Consider the following 25,315-nt stretch of genomic DNA (forward strand, 5'->3'; position numbering starts at 1 on the left):
ATTCTTGCTCTATACCACCAATGGCAGAGGTGGCTAAACCTGTGTCTCTCAGCATGTTGCATGCTCTTATGCTTTCTTGGCTGTCTTCCAACATAATGAGGTTATTTATTTATTACTGATTTATCATCTCATCCAAGACAGACTAAAGGACTTAGCAATATGGAATGTGTACTGTTCATTTTGTTTACCTCTCCTCATAACCTGATGTACGTATAGCAACTTCATTGCAAAATGAAAAGGATACACATGGGCTTTTCGTTCAGTCCCCAAACTATGCTGAGCAAATATGTATGTCGCATGAGCTTTGGATAGGCAGAATTGATCTGAAACTCTGTCACCTCAAATATACTGCTGGGCTAGCCTAGAAAATCCTAATAAATCTTTCTGGCTTAATTGCTAAGCTCTCAGGGCATGAAGACAGACAAAAGCAGAATGCTAAATGGCTTTCAGAGGACGTGAAGTTTAAGAAGCTGAAACGGAGAACACATTCATTATCACTAAAGCACTCTTATTATCTTGCACAAGCTTGCTTGTGTTTCTTCATCAGAGTGACTTTATTGGGAGACAGCAATTGTCAAGGTCAAGCCTAATTACCTACAGTGTTGGGGTGTCTTCATTCCAGTGTTGATCAAATCCCCAGGGGAAATATCAGCTGGTTTGGGGAATATTTCTGAACATGGTGTTGCATGTTTGAAACAGTTTCTTGCATTTGAGGACATTTTTCTCTGTCTGATGGTAGCAATCTGCCTCTATTTAGGGGTGCTCCACTTGGGGCACGTTGAAAGGCCTGATTTTCAGAAAGTGCTGAGCACCTGCCCTCCCACCCCTTAGAATTATCTCAACACAGGCATCCAAAATGAACAGTTGCTCTTGGGGAAAAAGAATGTAGGCCATTGTTTGCTGCTCTGAGTAAATTCAGGGTTTCCTCCCATGCAGCAATCAAAGTTTTAATCCACAAGTAGGTCAAATCCAGATGGTGCATCGTCAGCCAGTAAAGTGTTTTAATTATCAGGCTGTTTTTAGAAGGTTCTGCATCTTCTGGAGCAGAAAATGAAATGGAAAGATACTTCACTCTTCACAAGGGTTATGCATCAATAATACTATAAATAAAAGACAGGCTGCAGGAGCCGCAAGTCCAGATTGAAACTCTTGTTGCAGACAAATGGAGGTTCTCCTCAGCCAGTCATCTCCTTTTATTTGTTTCCTCCGGAGCTGTGTTTACTGAAGAGCTGATCTTGTGATCAATGGACGTTCATCCCCAGTCAACCTTACAGTACGTCTACACTGCAGCTGGGAGCATGTCCCCCAGCCTGGGGAGCTCAAGCGGAGCTGGCATGTGTCTGTCTACCCAGGCTGGGAGGGACAGTCCCAGCTGCAGTGTCGACATCCCCCTGAGTGCTATTATTCCCCATATTGGTCTTTTCCACTCAGTATTGGAGCTATAAGCCTCATATACTTTGGTCTGCAGATTCCGTTGGTGTGGGTTTACAGTGCTGAGTTTTCCATAGCTCTGTTCATTTCTAAGAATGTCTGGGCTGATTTGAACAACAAACCCCAGTCAACCAAAGCTCTGCCTCAATTTCAAAGCAAACCTGCTTGAGTGCATCTCAAGGCCTGGCAGTGACAGGCGGTGTCATTAATCTCACAGAACACCTTGTTCTTCTGTTCCCCAACTCGTGTGTACAGAGGCCTGGATAACTCAGATGAGGTTTGTCTAAGCATCAGAACTTTTGGCTGACTTTCTGAACAGAACTTCTGAGCCTTTTGAAGGTCATCTATTACTATTCATCACACTCTGACTCTTTTAAGCTGTAAGCACCTGATCGTAAGCTTCCAGAAGTCATTGGGAGCCTTTCCATTGACGTTGCTGGGCTTTGGATCAGGTCCTGAATCTGCATTCATAATGTTAACAGTTACAGATACACTTTGCAAAAACATCCACAAGTTGCCTACTTTGGGGCTTCATTCTGAAGTCAAAACATAGCCCAGGTTCATCGAGAGGTTTAATTAACACTCCTGAATCTTTGCAAGTGACCCATGGGCCTGTGTGTCTGTGTGAGCATTTACATGAAAACCTACAAAAGTGATTGTTTCATTGTGAAAGTTGGTAGCCTTGACGGAACTCAAAGCAAAACTCAGGGTGTGAACCCATATGAATGGAAAATGAAGAAAAGGCTTGTTTAATCCCTTATGAAATGAGCCTGCTAAGTTTCACTCTTACTTATTTAATAGAGTGAGCTCGAAAGCCTAGCACCATCAGCCGCTTAGCTGTTGTCAAGATTTTTGTGGAGCACCCTCGAGGTTGCTCTAACTATGCTGGGGCCAGGAGTGGTACTGCAAAGGGGGGAGTAATTGACTGACTTTCCACTCTACACAGTTTTCCTTAACTGAGCATTCCTTGTTACAGGAGGAAATCAGGCCATTCCCAGTGGAAAAACAGTGGCAAAATTTGAATGGCTGCAGACAGAGATACATCCTCATTATTAGCAGTAATAGCATTTATGATTTGTATCACTGAAGGGTAGGCGGGGTAGCCGTGTTAGTCTGGATCTGTAAAAGCAGCAAAGAATCCTGTGGCACCTTATAGACTAACAGACATTTTGCAGCATGAGCTTTCGTGGGTGAATACCCACTTCGTCGGATGCAAGTAGTGGAAATTTCCAGGGGCAGGTATATATATGCAAGCAAGAAGCAAGCTAGAGATAACGAGGTTAGTTCAATCAGGGAGGATGAGGCCCTGTTCTAGCAGTTGAGGTGTGAAAACCAAGGGAGGAGAAACTGGTTCTGTAGTTGGCAAGCCATTCACAGTCTTTGTTTAATCCTGAGCTGATGGTGTCAAATTTGCAGATGAACTGAAGCTCAGCAGTTTCTCTTTGAAGTCTGGTCCTGAAGTTTTTTTGCTGCAGGATGGTCACCTTAAGATCTGCTATTGTGTGGCCAGGGAGGTTGAAGTGTTCTCCTACAGGTTTTTGTATATTGCCATTCCTAATTGTAATGAATAATCCATTCACCCTGGGTGCCAGCTATGTAGCCATTGTTAATTGTTATGTAGCCTTCACAGCAGAGGAGAGTTTTAAGGAGGATCATTCTAAGCTTGTGTGACTATTTGAAGCTCTTTATTATGGAGCAGGCTAGCAGAGTATATTGTCTTCCCCAAATGGGTTCATTTCCATCTAATGAATCCAGGTCCTAATCTTGGCTCTGCAGCAGATTTCCTGTGTGACCTTGAGCAAATCATTTGTTCTCTCCATAGTCCATGTGTCATGGGGATGATAACGCTGCACTGGTCTATTTAGATTGCAAATTCTGTAGGGAAGTGATTGTCTTATCGTGTGTTTTTGTAGCCCCTATCAAAATGGGACCCTGATCTTGGATGAGGCCTTTAGCTGTTATTGGTATACAAATAATAACAATGGTGCCTGGCCTCTGCACAGAGCCGAATGAGGACTTCTTGTGACCTCTCCATGCCCTCTTCATTTCATTTGAGAATCTGTGCAGGGCCTGAGCATTACTGCACTTTCTCCCTTTACGTGGCAGCCTCCATTCAAACTGATTCTTTAAGCAGTTTCGCAGGAGAAAAAAATGCAACACAACTAAACACAGACCAAACAAGAGAACAGATTGTAATGAATAATCCATTCATCCTGGGTGCCATGCCCTCTACCTGATCCTGATCCCTGGGATGACTGCAGAATTGGCTGAGGATGGAAAATGCTCTTCTTGAGGTTTGCAAGCACATCATTCTGAACTGAGTTTTATTTTTAGCCAAGTAAATTTGCTGTCACTTGTTGGCTCATTGTATTGTGTTAGCAGTGATCTACAAGCAGGCTAGACCTTTGTTGGATCTCCAGTGGCTCTATTGCCTTCCTCTTGTACTCATTCATTCATTCATTCATGATCTCAGAGCCTGCCAGTTCCGTGGGCATGCAGCCAGTCTTGCTTTCACTACTGAGTTTTGCACCAGTCACAAAGGACAGTGATCAGTGGATTGAATGGCACCTGACTGAGTTCTGTTAAATGTCTGCATTCGTTTTTAACCCTCTCACTACCAAAATTAATTATGCCTTGCAATGCACTGAAATGTGGATCCATTTGGTGAGGTACAAGCCTTTACTAGTCACTAAACCATGGAAACAAGTCTGCTGGCGCTATTTGCATTTTTGAATCCTGGGTAGTTTATTATTATTGTGCAAGTCATTTTATAAAATTCGATCTTCGATCGGTCTCAGGGTTTTATCCTGCATCTATCACCACAGTAGCTGAGTACCTTCCATGTAAAATCTATAGCAACAGAGAAGCTCATAATGCACTTTATAGAGTCTCTGGGTCTTCCCCCTTTTTGTGGTCAAAACTCGGCTTGGGGTAGGGTGTGGGGATTTGTAATACATATATTATATTAATTTCCTCTGCTGTTGGTAGGGGTGTAGCAATACAATGGGGTGTCAGAGCTCTGAGTACCATTCCTATGATGGAAAGGCTTTTTCAAAGAGGAAGTTAGTCAGTTTTTTTGTAGGCATCACTCATTAGTTCCATGGGTTGGCACCCCTGAATTTTATTGTCAGAACCCTAAACTCACTGTGCACCTCCACCAGAATGGCCAAGCTTTGTCTGGTTTGGAGTCAAAGCCCTGTGGACCCAGTGCCTCTTATATGCTCTCCAGCCATAAGCATGTATGAGCCTAGTTGCCTGTGAAACTTGGCCCAGGCTCACTGGTAGGTTTGAGATGCATGGCAAATATACAAGTGCACTAGACATGGCGTCATGCAATTTTCAGCCCACATCTTGGTCCCAACCTAGAAGACCATGATGGCAGCTTCCAAAAAAAGAAAAAGGGAGCATAGTCACTGGGTGTCTTCAGAAAACCCAGGGAAGAGGGATACCCAGCCTCATCAGATATTGATATTCATCAATGTCAATGGGAGGAGAGGTCAGGCTACAAGCTCTGCAAGAGGACACTAAAGAAAAGCAGGATGGAAGTTCCCAGGGGTTAATTTTGGGGGAAGAGGTGAAGTTTTTGAAGGTTCTGGTTCTGTAAAACCCAGACTCTTAAGCAAGCCAGCAGGGGTTGGTTCAATAACTACCCCCACAAACGGACTGTAGCTAAAACAAGGAATTCTGCCCAATAAACAGTGGGATGGAATGAAATCTTTTGGCTAAAAGCAATTAACAATATAACTAGTTATGCCTGATGTTAACAACAAAATAAACGTGATAAAATATGACCGCAACATTCTGAGTCAAAACCTCATGGAGAATTATCATTTGCTTCCTAAATGTAAATTGTGCATCGTTAGCCGAGTATTAGCCATGTGTTTTTCACCACTGTTTAATTACATGGGAGGCAGTTAAGCAGATCAAAAAGCTCTATTAACAACAGATAACCACAGAGCAAATATGATTAAAAGTAATTACAGTAAGTAAGTAATCGGCAGTTTCTTAATGGCACTGAGGACTCAGAGAGGAGTTATCAAAGTGATTCACATCACTGGGAATCAGAGTGGTACTGTAATGACCCAATATGATATCTTGTCATTCAGAACTGTGAGCTTTATAAGCTATGTATTATCTTTATTCAGCAACAGCGGGACATCTTTTATTTAATGCAACATTTGCTCAAAGATGGCCGATTTTATTGATTTACTTAAAAATCTAGGATGATTTGGAAGCATCAGGAGCCACTGAGATGTGCAAGAGTTAATCATGCAAGCACACGTTACTTTCATTTCCCGTGTCTTCTTTCCAACTCATCCCTCTGTTTGATTGCCATTGTCCCTGTTGTGACTTGTCTCAGATGTGGTAAATTCTCCATCACTTTAAATCAAGACTGGAGATCTTTTTCTAAAAGATGCTCTTGTTCAACCATAACTTGCTGGGCTAGATGCAGGAATCACTAGCTGAAATTCTCTGACCAGCGTTGTACAGGTGGTCAGACTAGATGATTCTCAAAGTGTCCCTGGACTTGAAATATATAAAATACGTGTGGACATCTGTCACAGGGCAACTGGGCACTTTATGGGTAGTCAGGGCCTCGTCTGCCCAAGACTGCCTTCTCAAGATCTACCTGGGACCTAATTAAATTAATTTGTTTATTAATTAATAAACAAGGACCTGGGCCTAATAAAGGTTACACATGCTCAGTTAGAGTGAGAGTGTCTTAAGGAGAGGCGGTTGCAAGAGGCCTCTGGGAGAGCTGTCTGAGATGGGAGACTCCTAGAGGGAGAACTGCAGGTATTCAGGAGGGCCTGGTTTCAGGGTGACTCTCAGACTCTAGCAGGAAGTTTGACCAGAGAGGAATCATGTGCTGCCTCTGGGGAAGAGTTGCAGTGGACAAAGCTCCATAGACCCCTGACTCCACAAACAGCACAAAGGTAAATGGGGAGGAAGGCTTAAAAGAGCTATTCTGTTCCATCTAGGTTTTTATATGCTCCCATCACCATAGTATCTGTGCTCTTGGGGAGAAACCCTGGCCCCACTGAAGCTAAAGGGAGATTTGCCATTGACTTCAATAAGGCCAGCATTTCCCCTCTGATTCATTTTTTATTACTTAGGTACTTATAGTCTCTGTCTCAAACCCGATGTCATTTGAAACCAAGATTTTAAAAGATAAAATTCTAAATCTAGGCTTCTAAATTCATATTTAGGTGCCTAAATAAGTGATCTTTAAAAAAAAATGGTGCACATTCAGCAACTGTCACTGAAATCAGTAGTTAATTCACAATGCTGAATGCCCAAGTTTGAATGTAGGTAGGTGACCAGACAGCAAGTGTGAAAATTCGGGATGGGGGTAGGGGGTAATAAGAGCCTATATAAGAAAAAGACCCCAAAATTGGGACTGTCCCTATAAAATCGGGACATCTGGTCATTCTAAATGTAGGGCCTCTCTAGAACTCAATCAGTAGAAATTGGACTTTACTGAGGAAATCCAATGAGAAACCAGAATAGCCATTGCCTGTGTAATGTTTAAAGTACCTTGATCTGGAAGAAGAAGCTGAGGCTGGACATCTGAAACAAGGAATGTAGGCCCAGATCCTCAAAGATATTTAGGTTCCTGACTCCCATTGATGTCAAAGGGAGTCAGGCATCCAAATACCCTTGAGGCTGTGGGCTATAGCCACTAGGAACAGGCAGTCTTGAGGCTGCGTGATGAATGTGAGATTCAGTTCAGATGTAGCATTGGACTTTCGTGGCACTAGTGATGAATCTCTCTGCAGCTCGGGCTGCCAGGACCGATGCCAGAGTGGCTTACCTCTGCAGCCTGGGCTCTTTCCTCTTCCTTCTCATCAGTATTTTAAATATCACTTTGAATGGTGACTTGTTTGAACTATGCTGGATGTTTTTTATATTTCCACAATTTGTGTCAATCCTTTTACTGAATCAGTGAACAAACTGTGAGTGCTATTCAGAGACTAGTCATTGGATTTGGAGGACTTGGGCTTCAATTTTACTGGGCCCTTAGCCACCTGTTCCTCTATGGTCTCTTCTATCTAGCCCTCATTGTCATAATGTCTGAGCACCTCAGTCACTAATGGACTTTATCCTCACGACACCACTGATGTAGGGAGGCATCTCCAATTAACAGATAGGGAGCACAGAGTTGATTAGGTGACTTGCCTAGGGTCACATAGGAAATATGTGCTTGTGTCAATACCTGAACCCTGCTCTCTTAAGTCACAGTTCAGCGCCTGACCCATTAGACCACCCTCCCTGTCCATGGGCCCTGTTCCAGCACTGAGCGGTGTGTAGGGCTGCCAACCCTCCAGGATTGTCCTGGAGTCTCCAGGAATTAAAGATTAATCTTTAAGTAAAGAAATCTTCAGTAATTCATCCAACCAAAGCTGGTAACCCTAGCAGTGTGCCATCACAGGGGTAGCCCAAAGAGGCCCCACTGAAGGATTGAGGCCTTAGATTTAAATTAAACTGTAGGGCAGTTGCCCCTATTTAGCAGTGGGAGGGATAGCTTAGTGGTTTGAGCATTGGCCTGCTAAACCCAGCATTATGAGTTCAATCCTTGAGGGGGCCATTTAGGGAACTAGGGTAAAAATCTGTCTGGGGATCAGTCCTGCTTTGAGTAGGGGGTTGGACTAGATGACCTTCTGAGGTCCCTTCTAACCTTGATATTCTATATCCTGTTTCTTCACCATTAGTGCTGCAACCCAAGTACAATCAACAAGGTGCCTCATAATTAATGAATATACAGTTTTTGGCACATTGAATAGGTGCCTTCAGAGCTCTTAATCTGTCACATACAACTTCTGATGATATGTCAGTGTGAGTAAAATTTAAAAAATGTTTCTCTTTCATTGTGAGGCAGCAAATGTTGCATAAGATAAACCAATATGTGAATGTACTGTAAGCTGCAGAAAGAACTTCTGTTGGTTGCTAAGCTGTAGTTAGAGTTTCACCTTTTCACTGCTGGAGGTGATATATTTGGTTACAAAGTGGTAGGCGTATAGCAAGCAAGATTGCTTATGTGGCCAGTTCTTTTTGCTCATTGCTCATTCAGTGAATACTGGTTTTATATAATTTCTGAGAGGGTCTTTGGACCCTGCCAGATATTGGTAGTAAAGAGGTTAACCTCTGGTAAGATCCAAGGACAGTCTCACTTGCCTTAAGTGTAGCAAGTCTGAGACAACTGTGGGGAAATAGCCCTGACTTGCTTTCACTGAAGTGATATCTGTCTATGGACCTATATGGTCCCCATTGCCTCGGTAATTCCCTCACATTGACTTTCCCCCTTTCTTGCCCTCCTTCCCATGGCCAGGAAGCTAAATGCCATAAACAATGGCTAGTGTTGTTTTTCACACTTCTCTTGGATCTGTTGTGAAACAAAAGTTATGTCGGTGGTGCCCCCCAAGACAGTCTGAAACCACCCTGGAATTCCAGAAGGATGTCTTCGGCAAGAGGGAGGAAATAGTTCAAAAGGATGTGAGCATCGTTCCGGAATTCCAATGTGGTTTCATAATGTCTTGGGGGGCACCACCAACGTAATTTTTGTTTCACAACAGATCCAAGAGAAGTGTAAAAACCAACACTAGCCGTTGTTTATGGCATTTATTGACTGACTAAGGCCTTTGATTCCATCAGTTGTGAAGTATTGTGGAAGGTGCTGTATAGGTTCATTGAAGTTCATTCATGTTCTCAGGCTACTTCATAATGAGGTGACTGCCACTGTCCTCTGTAATTTGTTGGAGATAGACCCATTCACCATCCATACTGATGTCCAGCATGGCTGTGTTATTGCCCCAACTCTTTTTTCCATCTGTCTTGCCATGATATTGACTCTTATTCATGCCCATCTTTATCTGGAATTGGGACTGAGTATCACATGGATGTCCAATTCTTCAACTTGCAGCGTCTTCATTCTAAAAATAAGGTCACCAGGACTGTTTCTATCTTCAGTATGCTTACGACTGTGCTATCCTCGCATACACTGAGGCTGACTTGCAATCTACCCTAGCTCTCTTATCAGGTGCCTATCATAGCCCGGGACTTTCCCTCACCATTGGAAAGACTAAGGTGCTACACCAGCCTGCCCCAGCACAAGTTGCTCTTGTTCTCACCCAAATTGTCATCAGTGGTGAACTCCTGGAAAACATTGAGCGTTTCCCTTACTTTGGTAGGCACCTCTCCCAGACAGCCAATCTTGATGTGAAGATTGAACATAGGATCCATTATGCCAGTGCATAAACCTTTGGAAAGTTGCTTTGTTGAGTCTTTATTGACAGAGATCTGTGGATGGAAACTAAGAGCCTGGTCTACAATGCAGTAGTCATCCCCATTCTTCTTTATGGGTGTGAGACATGGATGATGTACTGAAGCCATCTTAAGCGTCTGGAGTGGTACCACCAGTGCTGTCTTAGGAAGATTCTCCTTATCAGGTAGGAAGATTGTCACACCAATGCCAGCATTCTCTCTGCTGCTAACATCACCAGTGTTGTGGTGAAGATTATGAAACATCAACTTCACTGGGCTGGCCATTGTGTGTGGATGACTGATACCCATCTTCTGAAGCAAGTCCTCTCTTCTCAACTTAGTCATAGTAAGACGATCTGCGGGGGAAAGAGGAAACACTGCAAGGACACCCTCAAAGTATATCTTGAGAAGGGAGGCATTGACCCCACAACTTGGGAAGAGCTGGCTGGAAATAGAGTGTAATGGCATCGCGTCATACATCAGGCCTCATCCCATTTTGAAGAGACTCACCTTGCTCAAGAGACTGAGAAATGGCAAAGGAGGAAGGAAAGTGTACAGCATCCTGGCCAGCAGTTGTGCTCTCTCCAAGCAACCACCTGTCACAGGAAAAACCTGTAGAGCACAGATTGGATTCCTCAGCCATCTTAAGTCTTATTAATGACTTTTCACCTGCAGACATCACCCTTGTATCGAGGTCTAGCCAATAATGATATGATCCCCATTACCAGAGTAACTGAGCACCTCATCTTGAATGTATTTATTCTTTTATGTATTTGATGCATCTATCCGGTATATATCAAAGTGAATGGGAGTGTCCTTTGACTTCAATAGGAGTAATACTGTGCCTGTTGCACGCTATGGCCCCACTCCTGCAAACACACACAAATGTGTTTATCTTTATACACGTGAATAGTCCAATCAGCTTCAATGAAATACTCACATGTATAAAGTTAAACACATGTAGGTATTTGCAGGATTGGGACCTATAAAATGTATGGGCTGTGACGAGTCAAGAGCTCTAGGGAGAGGGCTGAAGGTAAATATAAGAGAGGAGGTTTTCTTTTCAGAACTTTTTAATGTGAATCATGATTTCGATCTGTGCTTTGTGCTTGGCGGAAGCATGTCTTGACTTCTATGGGATCTTTATTTTGGCTGCGGGAAGTCCTGTTGTATTTCTGTTTGGCTCTTAACTGGGAAGAGTATTCTTTGCAGATGCTTTTCTATATTATGATAAAGCTAATCTCCACTTGAGTGCCCAGAAGCCTTTCCGTCTCTGATCTGTCATTCACAACTGGTTAATTTCACGGGGAAAAGTTCTTTTCTTGTATTATTAAAACTGAAGTACTTTGCTTTTTCCAATGTATGCAGTTTGTTTATACTGTGTGTGATGAAGTGGTAGTAAAGCTGATCCCCAGACCATAAAAGTCTAGATGCTTTTAGATATTTTTTGGTGAGAAATATGATCTCAAAGGGAAAGCCAAGAATATCTTTTACCTGGACCTTTTGAAAAAACATCTCTTAACCAGAAGTTGCTACTTCAGTGACTAAACCTCTGAACTCCCTACTGGAGGCTTCCACTCTTATAGGAATCTTTTCCCAGCATGCTTTTCTTGTGGCTAGCAATTTAAATTTGGGAGAGAAAGGCAACTGCAGCCTTAAGGAGGCCATTTTCTATTTGACTGCAGGCTGTACCTTCCTTCTCTTTTCCAGCTAGTGAGTATTTTTAGCTCCTGTTGTGTCTTCTCTTGTTACTGAGGATATGTTATGTGCTTATATTTTGTATTTTATTCAGTTTGAGCAATGAATATAGACTAGTCAGTTTCATTTTTTGGCTCCAGTGTTTATAGCACTATATTCAGATGTTTGGTTATGAATGCTGCAAGGTCGGGGGAACCACTTTCTTTCCCTTGGATTTAAAAACAAGTTCATTAAAAAGCTGGGCTTTTTAAAATAAACACTTTTGATTTAACGCAAATAAAACTAAAGGGACGTTATCAAGTCCATATAAACTAAAATGTTTATAATTGTTAGAGTACTAATCCTGCAAGCATCAAGTATTTTTATTTATTCTAGTCTAAAAAATGGGCACACAAAGCTAAGATCTAAATACCATTTTAGATACCTGAATAAGTGTCCTGACTTTCAAAAGTACTGAACTCCCAACAGCTTTCATTTCACCTCATTGGCAGCTGATGCATGTTCAGCATTTTTGAAAACCAAGCTACTTATCCAGGTGCCTAAAGCCCTGATCCTGCAAAGACTCACATTTGTAATTTTTTTTGCGGGCTTGAGGCCTTAATATGATCTTAAAAGACTAGTTTTATGTTCTTGGATTTTTGTGAATTTTGGCCGCTGACTTCAAACTTCCTGGTATTCCTTTTACTTTACTTTAGAATTACAGCATCTAGTGCATGAAAGATCGGTTTTGACAAATAACTAAGATTTCATTATCTGAGCAGGTGGGAGGACATGACTGATAAGTAAGGTGTCACATAAATCACTGAGAAAAATGACTTACTTTGTAGGCCAATCATAGCAAAATGGTAAATCTCTCTATTTGGTAGAGATTTATTCTTAAATCAATACACAAATCAGAGCTAGGACATCAAATTCAACAGCAATTAACTTATAAGCAAACTGCCTCTCTCTCTACTGAAGAATTTTCTATAGCACAGCTCTCTAAGCTTCATTGGCCTTTACTTTACTACCATGCTGGCCACAATGAGGAGTAGTTTGAAAACAGGTCTACTATTTCTGGAGGAAGCTGATGTTTTGCTGTCATTTGGGTACCTAATGCTGGTGAAATAATTGAGCAATTTGATGTAACCACATAATGCACTTGATGTAGAAATGCTATTCTATTACTACAGCTTTAAAGAGGGATATATATACCTTCATTCAGTTCAGAGGCTTTCCTTGACTTTAGCATATGTTTTCTGAGTGTCAGCAGCAAAACATTGTCCTATTACAGAGATCATTTTTCTCATGCTACTCACTTTAAAGTCTAGTCTGTTGCAATCTTTATTAACCCCCTTCCCTCACCTCCTCCAGTAAGAAATTAATATCTATTGGTATGTTTAAAATGTTATTTGAAAAGTAATTCTGTGTGCCAAACATGCTAGAGTTGTTTTATAAATGAGCAGGGAAGAATGGGGGACTACATTTAAAGTAAGTAGCCAATAATTATTTATTCACTTGACACTAAATCATTAATCATGATCTTTTTTTTTTTGCAGAAGAATTTCACTGTAATGTATATTACCAGTTACCCATACAATGTATAAATGCTACTGTAGCATGAAGTAGCTTGTCTAGGAAAAAACAATAATTATTAGCCTTCCTAATGTGCCTTTAGGGATCTCAAAGCCCTTCATCAGTGCTAATTAAGTTTGACTACACCCTTGGGAGGTAGAAAAGCATTCATCTCTCCACTTTACACCTGGAGTAACTGAGATACAAAGTGGATAACAGCTGAGTCTTCAGAAGTTCTGAATACCCAGAACTTCAACAGAAGTCAATGGGAGCTGATCAGCACCTTTAAAAATCAGGTCCTAAGTGACTTACCTAGTGCTACACAGGAAAATTTTGGCAGAGGCAAGAATAGAGCTCAGATCTCCTGAGTGCCAGACCTGTGCTTTAGCTTCTAGATCTTGCATTCTCTCCAGATAGATCTGCTGCGTGAACATGGCTGTGAGTGGAAAGTTTGTTTGGTTTTTCTTCCACTTTTTAAAGGATTGTATGTTAAAATGCATTTCTGGATTCTTCCCTGAGCAGTTCTTGTTGTCATTTTGAATTCATTTCTCCAGTGGAGTGTATTTTCCTAGTAGATTTATACTGTTTGAATTAAAAACTGAGTTTTAAATAGTGGAAGGTGCCCTAAAGATCTTCCCTAAAGAGAATCCAAGATGGTTCTTTCAATCTTGCAGCACATATAGGGACCCCACAATAGCCTAAACTTTGCTGTGTGTGTGTCCATTACTCTTCTGTTGCACAAATGCAATTCAGAATATTGTGCTTCTTTCTGATTGGCTAAAACTTCCTTTGTAATAATAGGAGATATACCAGTCTCCTAGAACTGGAAGGGACCTTGAAAGGTCATCAAGTCCAGCCCCCTGCCTTCACTAGCAGGACCAATTTTTGCCCCAGATCCCTAAGTGGCCTCCTCAAGGATTGAACTCACAACCCTGGGTTTAGCAGGCCAATGCGCAAACCACTGAGCTATCCCTCCCCCCTCAACATAATGTAATGGGTGTTCTGATGAGTAAATAATTGTTGGAGAACATTGCTGCCTCTTCTTCTGACACCAGTTGCCACCCCTGAGTGGTAGCAAATGTCTGGGAGCCTTGCAGGTCAGCTCTCCAGTGGAGCAGAAAACAGTGACTCAGAATTTGAATATATTCTAAGTGTAACTTGCTTTATTGGCCCAGATATACACCAGTCCTGGAACAGAGGGGGTCACAAACAGCACAGAGGGGCCTCCCTTCTTTCAGCCATTTCAACCCAACACTAATGTCCAGTTCCTCAGAAGCAACTCTGCCTCTAGAACTGATTCTAATCAGAACCCAAGGCAGAGAGCAAATTCTTGCTACGTGCACAATGTCCTGTCAGAGAAGTACAGCCTCAACAAAGAACCATCAATAGCTAAAGCTAACACAGCATGTCTTCCCAAAACTGAACATTTGTTCACACATTAAGAAGAAGAACTTGAAGATCTATGTGTAACAGTGTAACCCACACACTCCTGGGTGTGGTGTTCTGTCCCATTTAGTGGCACTGAGACCTGAGAGTAATTAGTTTGCTCTACAGCCTTCGCTAACAGCCAGTTGGCTTTTAGTTCATGTACTAAGCTCCAAAGGTCCCAGGTTCGATCCTGCCCACCGACAGACCCCGGTTACAACAGCACCACCTGGGGCTTGTCATAATACATACATACGTAATAAAATCCAATCCATCACCAGGATGGAAAGTTTACTGCTGCTACTTCAGTCTTTCATTATGAACAGAGAACTATATAGGAGAGAAATAGTGGTATGTGGGGTTGGGGTCTAAGAGCAGTGTTGGCATATGTATTTTGACTACATTTCCCCATTCCCATTTCTGAGAGATTTATCACATTGGCTGTTACCTAAGAGTTATGGGGCACACTGATTAAATTCAGATAACCAAGGAAATTTTCAGGCTAACTGAAAGATGTCAGGGGATGGATAATGGGGAGTGTTGGACAATTGAGGTTTGGATAATGAAGGTTATTCTGTAGTTGTATTTTACCTTCTGACAGAAGTTCTCTGGAGAGATTGTCTAACCTTCTGTGAATCATTGGTTTCCCCCTCATACTGTGCTGATGAATACCTTTGCTTAAAAGCATTTAAGTCACTAATGAGGCATTAAGCACACCTCTGAAGGTAAACCCCTTTGAAAATGCTACAGAAAATTGTGGAGCAAAGCCAGAGAGAGGTGATGCTTCTGCAGAGCAGTTGATGAGGCTGGAGTGAGCTTTAGGCTATGTCTCTACACTACAGCCTATATCGGCATCACTTATGTCATTCGGGGTGTGAAAAAGTCACTTCCCTGAGCAACATAAGTTACACCGACATAAGCACTTGTGTGTGCAGCGCTATGTTGGCTGCAGAGTTTCTCCCACCGACATAGCTTCTGCCACTCACAGAGGTGGTTTTATTATGCCAACAGGAGAGCTGTCGGCACAGAGCGTCTTCACCAGATGCACTGCAGTGGTGCAGTTATATCAGTACAGCTGCAGCGCTGTATGTATAGACATGGCCTTGAAGTTGACTGTGTGGGGGAGGGCAAACATCCCTGGTTTAGTAAACTCATAGTATAACGTAAGGGTGAAAAACTGGTGGAATCACAAGAAAGTATCCAGGGGGAAGGGAGGCAGGGAGAGAGCAAGTAGTAAGTGCTTTAATTGTAGTTATGGCAACCACAGTCACTACATTCTTCCTGGAATCTATGTAAACCTTCTCCTTGAGTTAACACAACATCGGAATAAAATAGCTTGTCACTTTAAAATGTGAGGAGCATGCTGGCTCTGACTGAACATGCTAGCGATTGCGTGGATGGAATTGGACTCCGGGGAATGAGTTCACCTATCCTGATACCATAGGGCTGACATCACCAGAATGGAAGATAAATGCATTCTCCATATGTTCTTGCATGTCTAAAAATACAACATATGTATTTGACAATTCTATCTAACCCGTACCTATAGCATTGCAAGTGGAGGTAAGGGGAGTATTATATTTAAGTGAAGAGCAATGTATTTAAATATTTTTGGCCAAACTAACCTTTAGTGAGTTCAGTGGAATTACGCTATTGATGAATTTGATCCTTCTAGATTTATATGAAACTATAGCATATCAGTGGAAGGCACAGTTATTTCCTGAGGCCTACAGTTTCAAAAGTGTCCAATAGTTTTGGATGCCTTCATGGCGTGGTGTCCAGTTTAAGTCACCTCAGTGTATCAACTTGGGCCTCCAGAGAGGAAGGCACCCCAGATTCAGTGGCCATCTTTGAAAATGTAAGCCTGGGGCTTTAGCCTAAGGTGGTAATGGAGGTGTTGTATTTTCTTCCATAGCTGCGTTATTCTGTACTTGTTCACTATAGGGTTTTGTTTACCTTCTTCTAAAGCAATGGGTACTGGCCATGTCAGATGTGTTCTTGATGGATGACTGGTCAAATCTAGTATGGCAATTCCAATGATCCCATGAGAGACGGGGATGTGTTTAAATTTTAGACCTTCTGAATGTATTGGTGTATTGAAAGTAAGAGGGTCAACTCAAATTGTTGGCATACTCTTCTCCTTGCAGCACCCCTGCCACCATCAACTGCGGCACACATTACAAAAGTCCATGTGTAGTTTCTTGGCAACCTTTAGATCATTACAAGGACAGAGATTGGGGTGTGAGACAGTAATCTTGTGAGAACAGTTAATGTTGCAAGATTTATGCTGTTGGGGGTCCTGTGGGTGGATCTAAGGATGGAATTTAGGATAAGAATACCAACCTGGAACTTTAAGATGGGCAGTTTCTGGATTGGAGCACCACTACCTTGGTTTGCATGTGGCTTGATTTCCCCCCTCCAAGGTATTGAGACCACACAACACCAAATGAACACCTAGAGTTTCCATCAACTTCAGCACCTCTAAAAACCAAGCCTATAGGGTTTAGATGAAGGACAATGTTTCACAAAACATTAAAAGGATTTAACCAAAATCTTTATTTAAAGAAATTCTAGATTTATTGAGAACCAAATGCCCTAAAAATTGTATGACAGGTAAAGAAAGTGTATTTTATTTTGGTTGTGCTCAGATAACTCAACCAGGATCTGGCCACATTGTGCCAGGTGCTGCACAAATATATAGAAATACACACTTTTCCGTTTTGTACTAATCTCTTGATTTAGATCATAAGTTCTTATGGGAACTTTTGTTTATACAGTACCTAGCTGACTGGGGCTCTGGGTGTTGCTGTCTACTACTGTTTGTATACTGCCTAGCTCAGTGGAGCCTCATTCTTGGTTGGCCTTTAGGCACAACTTAATAAACATGATTATTATTAATAAAATAGTATTTTTAGGCTTTTGGGCATGATTCTCTTCTGCTGAAGTTTTTCCTTGACTTCAGTGGGAGCAGGATGATGATGATTATTTGTATTAGACTGGTAACTAAAGGACCAATATCAAACCCCATTGTGCCAGGCACTGTACAGTCATGCAGTGAGAGTCCCTGCACTGAAGAGCCTACAGTCTTAATTTGACAAGACAAAGGGTGAAAGGAGGCACAGAGATGTGAAGTGATTTGACCAAGGTTGCAGAACAGATTAGTGACTAAGCCAAGAATAGAAACCAGGTGTCCTATGTCCTGGTCCAGTGCCCTTCCCACTAGGCCACACTATCTCCTAGCCCACTATTCTCAAGCCCACTATTTAAGTGTGCTTTTAAAAATGAGACCTAGAGTTATTTTGTTAGAAAAGCTATTGGTTCTGGTTGATTCTTTATTGAATGCTGGCAAAAATCTGACGATATTTGAAATTCATACTAGAGGAAACAATGTATTTACCTTGTTTCTCGGTTCTTTTCCTCTGGGTAACTCTTGTTCTGGGGCTTCCGGTGGAACCTTGCTGCAGGCTGTCTTTAGCCTTTTGCCAGCTGAATGATAATTGTTTCCTATCTCTCTGAGCCCTGATTTCCATGCTTCCCTCTCTTTCCTCCTTGACCTGCACTGCAGCTCTGAGCTTCCTGTGAGGTCTCAGCAGTAACCCCATGGGCCTCTTCTGCCACCATATGTATGCAATCAGAGGCTGAAAACTTCTCCGCCTCCTAATTCACAGGGCTGCCATGTGAGATAACTGTCTACAGATATCAACCCCTCACTGAAAAGAGAGTTCATTTCCCGCCTTACGATCTATCATCCTTTTATGCTTTTGTTTTGCTGTTTTGGAATTGCTCTGGCACGAACATAATGAAGGGTCAATATTAAATTAATCAGGCAAAAGTAAGCCACTATGGAAATCTAACAGCGTGCCAGGCCTCGTCTATATTAGAAAAGCTGTACCAGTGTAATTAAAATCAGTCCAGTCACACCAGGGCTAACTCCCAACAGTGCTACCTCCCAAAGCTAAATTGGTTTAAGCATGAACTAAACTGGTTTGAGTACCTCCCATAACTAGATTGATTTAATTACATTAGTGCAAGACAAGGCCTAATTGAGGAGCTAAGGTTCTGGCCCAGTGAGGTTATTTCAGATTGACGCCATTGTAATGGAGATCAGAATCTGGCCCACTCTGCATATGTTAGTTATAATCCATCATTCGTCTCATAATGTACTGTCAACGGAAGCATTCTTATATCAGCTGAGTGCATCTACACTGGGGGGTAAGTCTGCATAGCTACAGTGCTTCATTCTTTCTGCCCCTGAGTGCCATACTGACATTGACCTAACTTTTAAGTGTAGACCAGGCCTTGATAGGAGCAAATCCCATGCTAAGAGGACAAAATGCTGCTGCTTTTTCCATGGAACAGCACAGAGACTTAAGGTTATATTTGAAAAATAAAATATGCTCAAGTATATTTACCCTTTCATCCATTTCACAACATGAGTCCGTTAAGTATCTCAGTGTTTTCTTTATTGAATGGAATGGAATCATTGCGGTTTAACACCCCTCCACTCTCCCAGGCCAGGCTTTGTCTACACTTTGAGCTAGGAGTGTGAGTCCCATCTCTCACAGATGTACCCATGCTAACTCAGGAGCACAGGTAGCAGCTTGGGCTAGCTGTCCGAATATGTACCCATGAGATCTGGGGAATCATGCCAACAGCTCCAAGAACATACATACCCAAAGGGAAATGCAATTTCCCTGACATTTATCTTCTTCCTTATATATTTATATAGGTTTCTTTTAACAACTTTCAAAATATATGCTCTCTCTCCTGAGTTACTCCACCAACATAACTGATGATTCATGTGTGGTGACGACTAACGTATATGAGTGTTGCTCTCTGTTGGTAAGTAATTATTCAGAAGTGGAGCTATGGGGAGAAGTCAAACAGCTTCTGAAACAGCTTTGGATTTTGAATCATGTGATCTTTACATAAACCAGATTAAACATAGTTTGCTTTAGACGTGTTATGCATTTCCCCCCCCCCCCCCCCAGCCATTTGCGTCAATGGGTATTGATAGTAGCCTTGTGACAGAAGCAATAATCTTTTGTAGCTATGATATGTCTCACCTGACACAGGCCAGGGGAAAAGAATAGTCTCTTGGCAACACATGTTGGTTATGCAAAGTGGCTCTTGAGAAATGCCAAATGCCTTCAACTCCCAATGGAAGTTGGGCATGCTCAGCATTTTCAGAGCTAGGTGTTTTGTGGACAAAACAAGCTGTCTTATCTAAAAACATAGCCCTCTGGACTTTGATGCTTGTGGGATAACAGTTATCTCTTGAGTTAAAGAGGGACAGATTTTCATGCCTCTTCAAGCAGCATATATAATTTTAAAGAATGAACACTATTCAACACTGACTTGAAAATGTAACTTGGATGTTTAAATCATCGAATACAGCTGTCTAGACTGTTTTGGTTTTTTTCCCACTGAACAGAGCGCATGCCCACTCAAAAGGGCCTACTCTCCAGGTTTCCTTATCCGTTTCCTGATCTTCTATTTAACAGATGGAATTCCTCACCAGGTTTGAATTGCCAGCTCTCAGAAATCCTCCTTACAGGAATGGGCTCTAGGGACCTAAATTCTATTGAGTGCTTTGTCTTGCTAACGAGTTTAGGGCACAATTGGCCATCCAGCTGTGTGTCTGTTTTGGCTGGTTAGGGACTGATTTTTAGCCCACAGGAGGAGAGTGGACTGCAGTAATAATGTCTGAGGGGAGTACTTCTTCAGAGGATATGGAAGTCATGGGCAGGACTGTGCTAGCAGATTGCATTTTCTTGTTTAAGGACTGGGCTAGGAAATGGGTAACAATGAGGTTAACAGTGGGATGAAAGACTGTCGCTGAAGCCATAAACCTCAAGGAAATGATGATGGCCGTGCATACAGGGAATTAATGGGCCTGAGATGGGAGGCAACATTATTAAGGGAACGGTGACACCCTGATATAAAGTAAAAAAGAGTTCTGTATTGGCAAGAAATGTGTGTTGTGTTCTCCCAATGCGGTACATGTGTAGAATGTGTATGTTAGTGATTAAAAAGTCATCCATACCCCTCTTCTGGGTCTTCTCTTTAATGTTGGAGGACAACCTTTTTTTCTGGTCTATCTCAGTAGTACCCGTGTATCTTCACACTAACTTCACCATACATGCTGTCCCTGGTGGGAGAAAGATGGAGCTCAGCACCTCTTGGGAGCTGACAGATCACCCACTCTGTTGGAATTCATTCAGGGATCTCCTTTGTCCAATCTCATCTCCATCAGTTCCCAATTTCAGGTTTCACTCTAAGAAAACACAGGCAGCACCATGATACAAACTGCCCCTTATCTTCATGTACCACTCTGAGACAAGGCTTCACAAGTACCGTAATGGGACATTGTGCCTTCCAGTTTGCATGCATAGCCTGGCCAGATCTGTTAGTGTCACCTCTAAGGTACTTGTATATCCCCATCACTGTAGTACCTGAACACCTCACTCTCCTCAAGGTAGTTATCCTCATAGCATCCGTGGGAGGTAGGGCAGAGGTGATATCCACATTTTGCACAACTGAGGCACTAAGGCTAAGTGATTTACCCAGGGTCACCCGTGCAGTCTGTGATGGAGTGGTGACTCAAACCCAGATCTCAAGTCCCAGCCTCGTGTCCTAACCATTGCACCATCCTTCTCCTAAGCCATATCTAACTGGGAGGCCGGGCAAGGAGCACAACAAAAATTCCTATGCTTCTGTCGTTGAGGAGAGTGGTGATAATTACATCTGATTTACATAGCAACCCTAGGTATTGATATTAGTAAAAGCAACAAGCTACGGTTTCTGTGCTGTGCTGAAGAACTGGAAGTGTGTTAGGGGTTGCTTCTGCCTCCTCGCTCACTTTGACCAAGTTATAGTATACGTGTTCTAGGCTGATTGACTGGAAATTACGTGTATGCGTGAGTGCATGCAATGAAATGTTAAAGTTACAAAGTTTCTTGTCTGTCTTGCTGAATTATTATTTATTTGTACTGTGGCCTCTAGACGCTGATACAATCAGGGATTAGGACAAGTCCGGTGCTACACACTGTACAAACATATAACAGTAATATGACTCTGCTTCAAGTCGTGGCATGGGATTGAGGATTACCCAGGAAACTGTGAGCTGATTGTGATCATACAAGACAACACAATTTAAGACTGGAGCCCAGGACTTGAATGAGACTGCCTTTCCTCCACCCACGTGAGAGTCAATGGAATTTGAATTCGGTTTTGCACCTTCTCTAAGCGTATGTGAACATGAGGCACATACAGCTACAGTCTTTATGAGGGAAAATGGCAAGCAATGTGAATTTTAATTCGGGGACACAGTGCTAGTTTTACATTCTCCCCATTGTTGCAGTATCAAAAGTGGGTGGATACTTTAAAACGGACTCATTTTAAAATTAAAGATTTATTGGAAAACCCTAGTAGTAGTAGCAATACTGTAGTGGTTCCTAAAGGCTCCAGCAGAAATCACTTGTGCCTGATACTGTACATACACGTAGTAAGAGACAATCCCTTACCTGAAATGCTTACTATCTAACTAGACAAGACAGACAAATCGAGTGCTATTATCCCCATTGTGCAGGTGAGGAATTAAAGCATAGAGGGATTAAGTGATGTGCATAAGGTCTCACAATAAGGACAGGTCTACACTATGGGGTGGTCAGTCTAAGTTATGCAACTCCAGCTACACTAATAATGTAGCTGGAGTCAACATAACTTAGGGCGACTTACTGCGGTGTCTACACTGCACTGGGTCGAAGGAGGAAACTCTCGAGTCGACTTACCTTATGCTTCTCATTCCAGTGGAGTACCGGAGTCGACAGGAGAGTGATCTGCAGTCAATTTAGTGGGTCTTCACTAGACCCACTAAATCGACTCCCGGCGGATCCATCACCACAGTGTCAATCCCTGGTAAGCGTAGACATACCCTAAGTAAATAGCACAGGTGGTAATTGATCCCTATCTCTTGACTACTAGCCCAGTGTTTTAACCACAAGGTTATCCTTCCTTAAGGAAAGACTTGGCACAATGAGGTCAAGTGACTTGCTCAAAGTCACATATCGAGTCAGCAACAGAACTGGGACTAGAGTCCAGGTCTCCTGAATCTTGTGGCCCTAACTATTGGAACATGCTGCCATCCTATAGCCCCAGGTAACAATCCAGTTCTCGAACTCTGGTCGTTATGCATGTCTGAGAGAGAAATTGCTAGATGATGCATCCCAGCCATTAATGGGTTTTTTACTTGCTATTTCAAAGTACCAGTGCTGGTGTATGTTCATTTTCACGTAAGCCTCTGGTTAGCTGCAGACTAACGTAACTCTTAAACACAGAATATATTTACTATTGTCACTTTCAGCAAGATTAGTGAGGCAGGACATTATTTTAATTTGTTTCAGATGGGGTAGAGCCCTTGGTTAAATTTTCCTCTCTAATTTAAGGAGTTTGTGGCTTAGGAGTTAAAGACCTAATTAGGCTGCGTGTCAAAAACAACAAATACTAGCTCAAGTGATTCCTTCTGGCAAAACTGCTTTTCAGTTCAGGCTCCCACTTTGACTTGGTCCTCTGGAGAGGAGTTCATCTTATAAAACCCATCCATACTTGAATCTTATAATTCCCAGCCCAGTAACAGCACATCAGACCACTTTTAGCTGTGCTGATTCAGTTCAAATAATGTCAGGGACAATATGGACTGAATAGCACAAAATCCTGCCGATAAACCTTTGTATAGCACCTCGGTGGCATGTTTTCCATAATGCAGTGTATGTGTGAGCCACAACTATATAGGTGTTATAAATACACAGTGCACAACAGCCAAGTGGTAACTATGGCAACTGCTTCAATAGAAAAGTAATCTTAGGAAACTACTTACAGCATTGTTAGCTGCCTTTAAGTAACTTAGCAGCTGGAAATGAGGAGGAGACAACAGCATCATATGACAGCCAATTTTCCAGGGACCCCAGTTCAGGCCTAGTATGCGTCAGCAACCATGCTATGCACATGCCATTGTTGTTTAATGTTTGAAAAGTGCCAGCCACGTGCTAGATGCTGTACATACAGCAGGAGAGTGGGGGGAGGCAGAGAAGAATAAACACAGGTCTGTGAATAGCTACGGGGAAAATGAGCTGCTCTGTGACACGGGAGATGGGATGCATTGCGAATCCAGTGAAAAGAATAACTTAGAGGGTTTTCTTTTTAAATTAAGTGAGTCTTAAGGAGGGACTCAAATATGAGGAAGGCAGTGACTTGGTGATATTGGTTTGGGAATGCATTCTGTGCCTAAAGAGAATTATTGAAAAAGGCACAATGAACAAGGAAATGAATGAGGCAATAGGCAGTGCACTTGCTCCAGGGAAATATGCCTGGAATTGTGTGCTAGGTGCCGTAGGAGAGCTATGCAATCATGGTTGAAGGGAGTGCTGTGTGTGGAAACACTCTACCAGTTGACACAAGTCATGCTGGTAAATGAGAGAGCATTGGCCTTTGCAGAAATAAATAGTGCAAGAAAGGCTTAGCTACTACCTTCAACCTTCCAACAATTGTCCTCTTGTGTAACCTGGGCATTAGATGTAACTCTTCAGAACATACAAAATGTTTATTTCCCAGCAAACGTGGAATAAGTGGAGTTTAATTAATATTTAAATTTAGCTTTGAATAGTGACAAATCATTTCAGAGCAGTACCTCTGAAAACTGAAGGACAGCTTTGAGGACCACAGCTTTGTATCATTATTGAAAAAGCTCAATCTGAAGGACGCTGCCAATTTTTTGGATGACAAGTAGTTTACTTTCCTTGGCCTAAGGAAGATAATCAGACACTAACATATTTTGTTTACAGGATTCAATAAACAATAGATCACTGATAACCTTTGACATTTCATCAATATGTCTATCTGGATGCCTCTCATCTTTATTTGCCACGATACTGCTGCTAGCATAGATAGGAAAACTTCTTGCTATCTGTCCATCTAGGACAAAATTCAGAAGTTGGTTTGCTTGGTAGAACCAAGTATTTTCCTCAGTGCCCTTTGGTTTCTTCCTCCAGTTTGCGAGCATCATTTAGCTCCTCAAAAGACTTCTATGAGGTGCTCCTCATCCTTCATAGACTCATTGGCCTGAAGCCTGCATTTTCTACTCAGAATTTTTGCTCCACTTGCTGAGGAAAGTGGAAGGGAGCAAAGAAATATAAAAAGGCGAAGGAAAGATCTTGCAAGGCAGAGAAGGGTGATAAAAGTATTGAATAAAAATAGGTACATGGCCAAAAAAACGATACCAAAAAGTATGGGTGAAATCATGGGAGATTTGCTAGTGATTTTGATGGGAGTCAGGATTTCATCCTATAAAGGTCTATACACCAATGTGAGAAGCTCAAAAGCAATAGTAGCCTGGAATTTGAACAGTGGAAGGAGATTTTGACATATCAGATGTTACTGAAGTATGATGGAATGACAAATATAAATGGAATACTGTAATACATGAGTATTAAATATACAGGAAATTGGTTAAAAGATAAGGTGCGGGGAATACTGAAACAGCAGCCTTTTTCCACAGAACCTAATGCAGACCATACAATGGAATAAATTTGGATACAAATCCCAAATCATAGGAATCCAAATATGCCGGTAAGGTTTCATTGCTGATCTCCAGATCTGGAAAAATATACTCAGTTCATGATGCTGAAGAAGATCAAAGAAACAAGTAAATCTAATAACAGTCCTGTAGCGGGGTAACCACCCGCTCCAGCCTGGAAGGGGTTTAAAAGGTAAAACCCTGGCTGATTGGGGGAAGTGGCTGCAGCTGGGGCCACGCCCCAAATTGAGCAACAGGGCCTTATAAGAAGGCCAGGGAAGCCAGGAGTAAGAGTCTCCCTCTGCCTGTAGAGGGAGAAGGGCCTGGCTGCAGGGAGCTAGAGACAAAGTACCTGAGTGGCGCAGGGCTGGG

The 25,315-nt window shown here is 42.2% G+C and overlaps 1 long non-coding RNA gene across 1 annotated transcript in view; it reads left to right on the top strand.

Annotated features, from left to right (window-relative positions):
- Positions 1 to 11,359: 11,359 nt before the first annotated feature.
- LOC120396824 overlaps positions 11,360 to 25,315 on the top strand; it is a 97,772-nt gene continuing 83,816 nt past the window's right edge. The window contains exon 1 of the long non-coding RNA XR_005593417.1: positions 11,360 to 11,406. This is a non-coding gene — a long non-coding RNA (uncharacterized LOC120396824). The remainder of the gene's footprint in view (positions 11,407 to 25,315) is intronic.

The sequence above is a fragment of the Mauremys reevesii genome, linkage group 2 (assembly GCF_016161935.1).
Source record: "Mauremys reevesii isolate NIE-2019 linkage group 2, ASM1616193v1, whole genome shotgun sequence".
NCBI classification, from domain to species: Eukaryota; Metazoa; Chordata; order Testudines; family Geoemydidae; genus Mauremys; species Mauremys reevesii.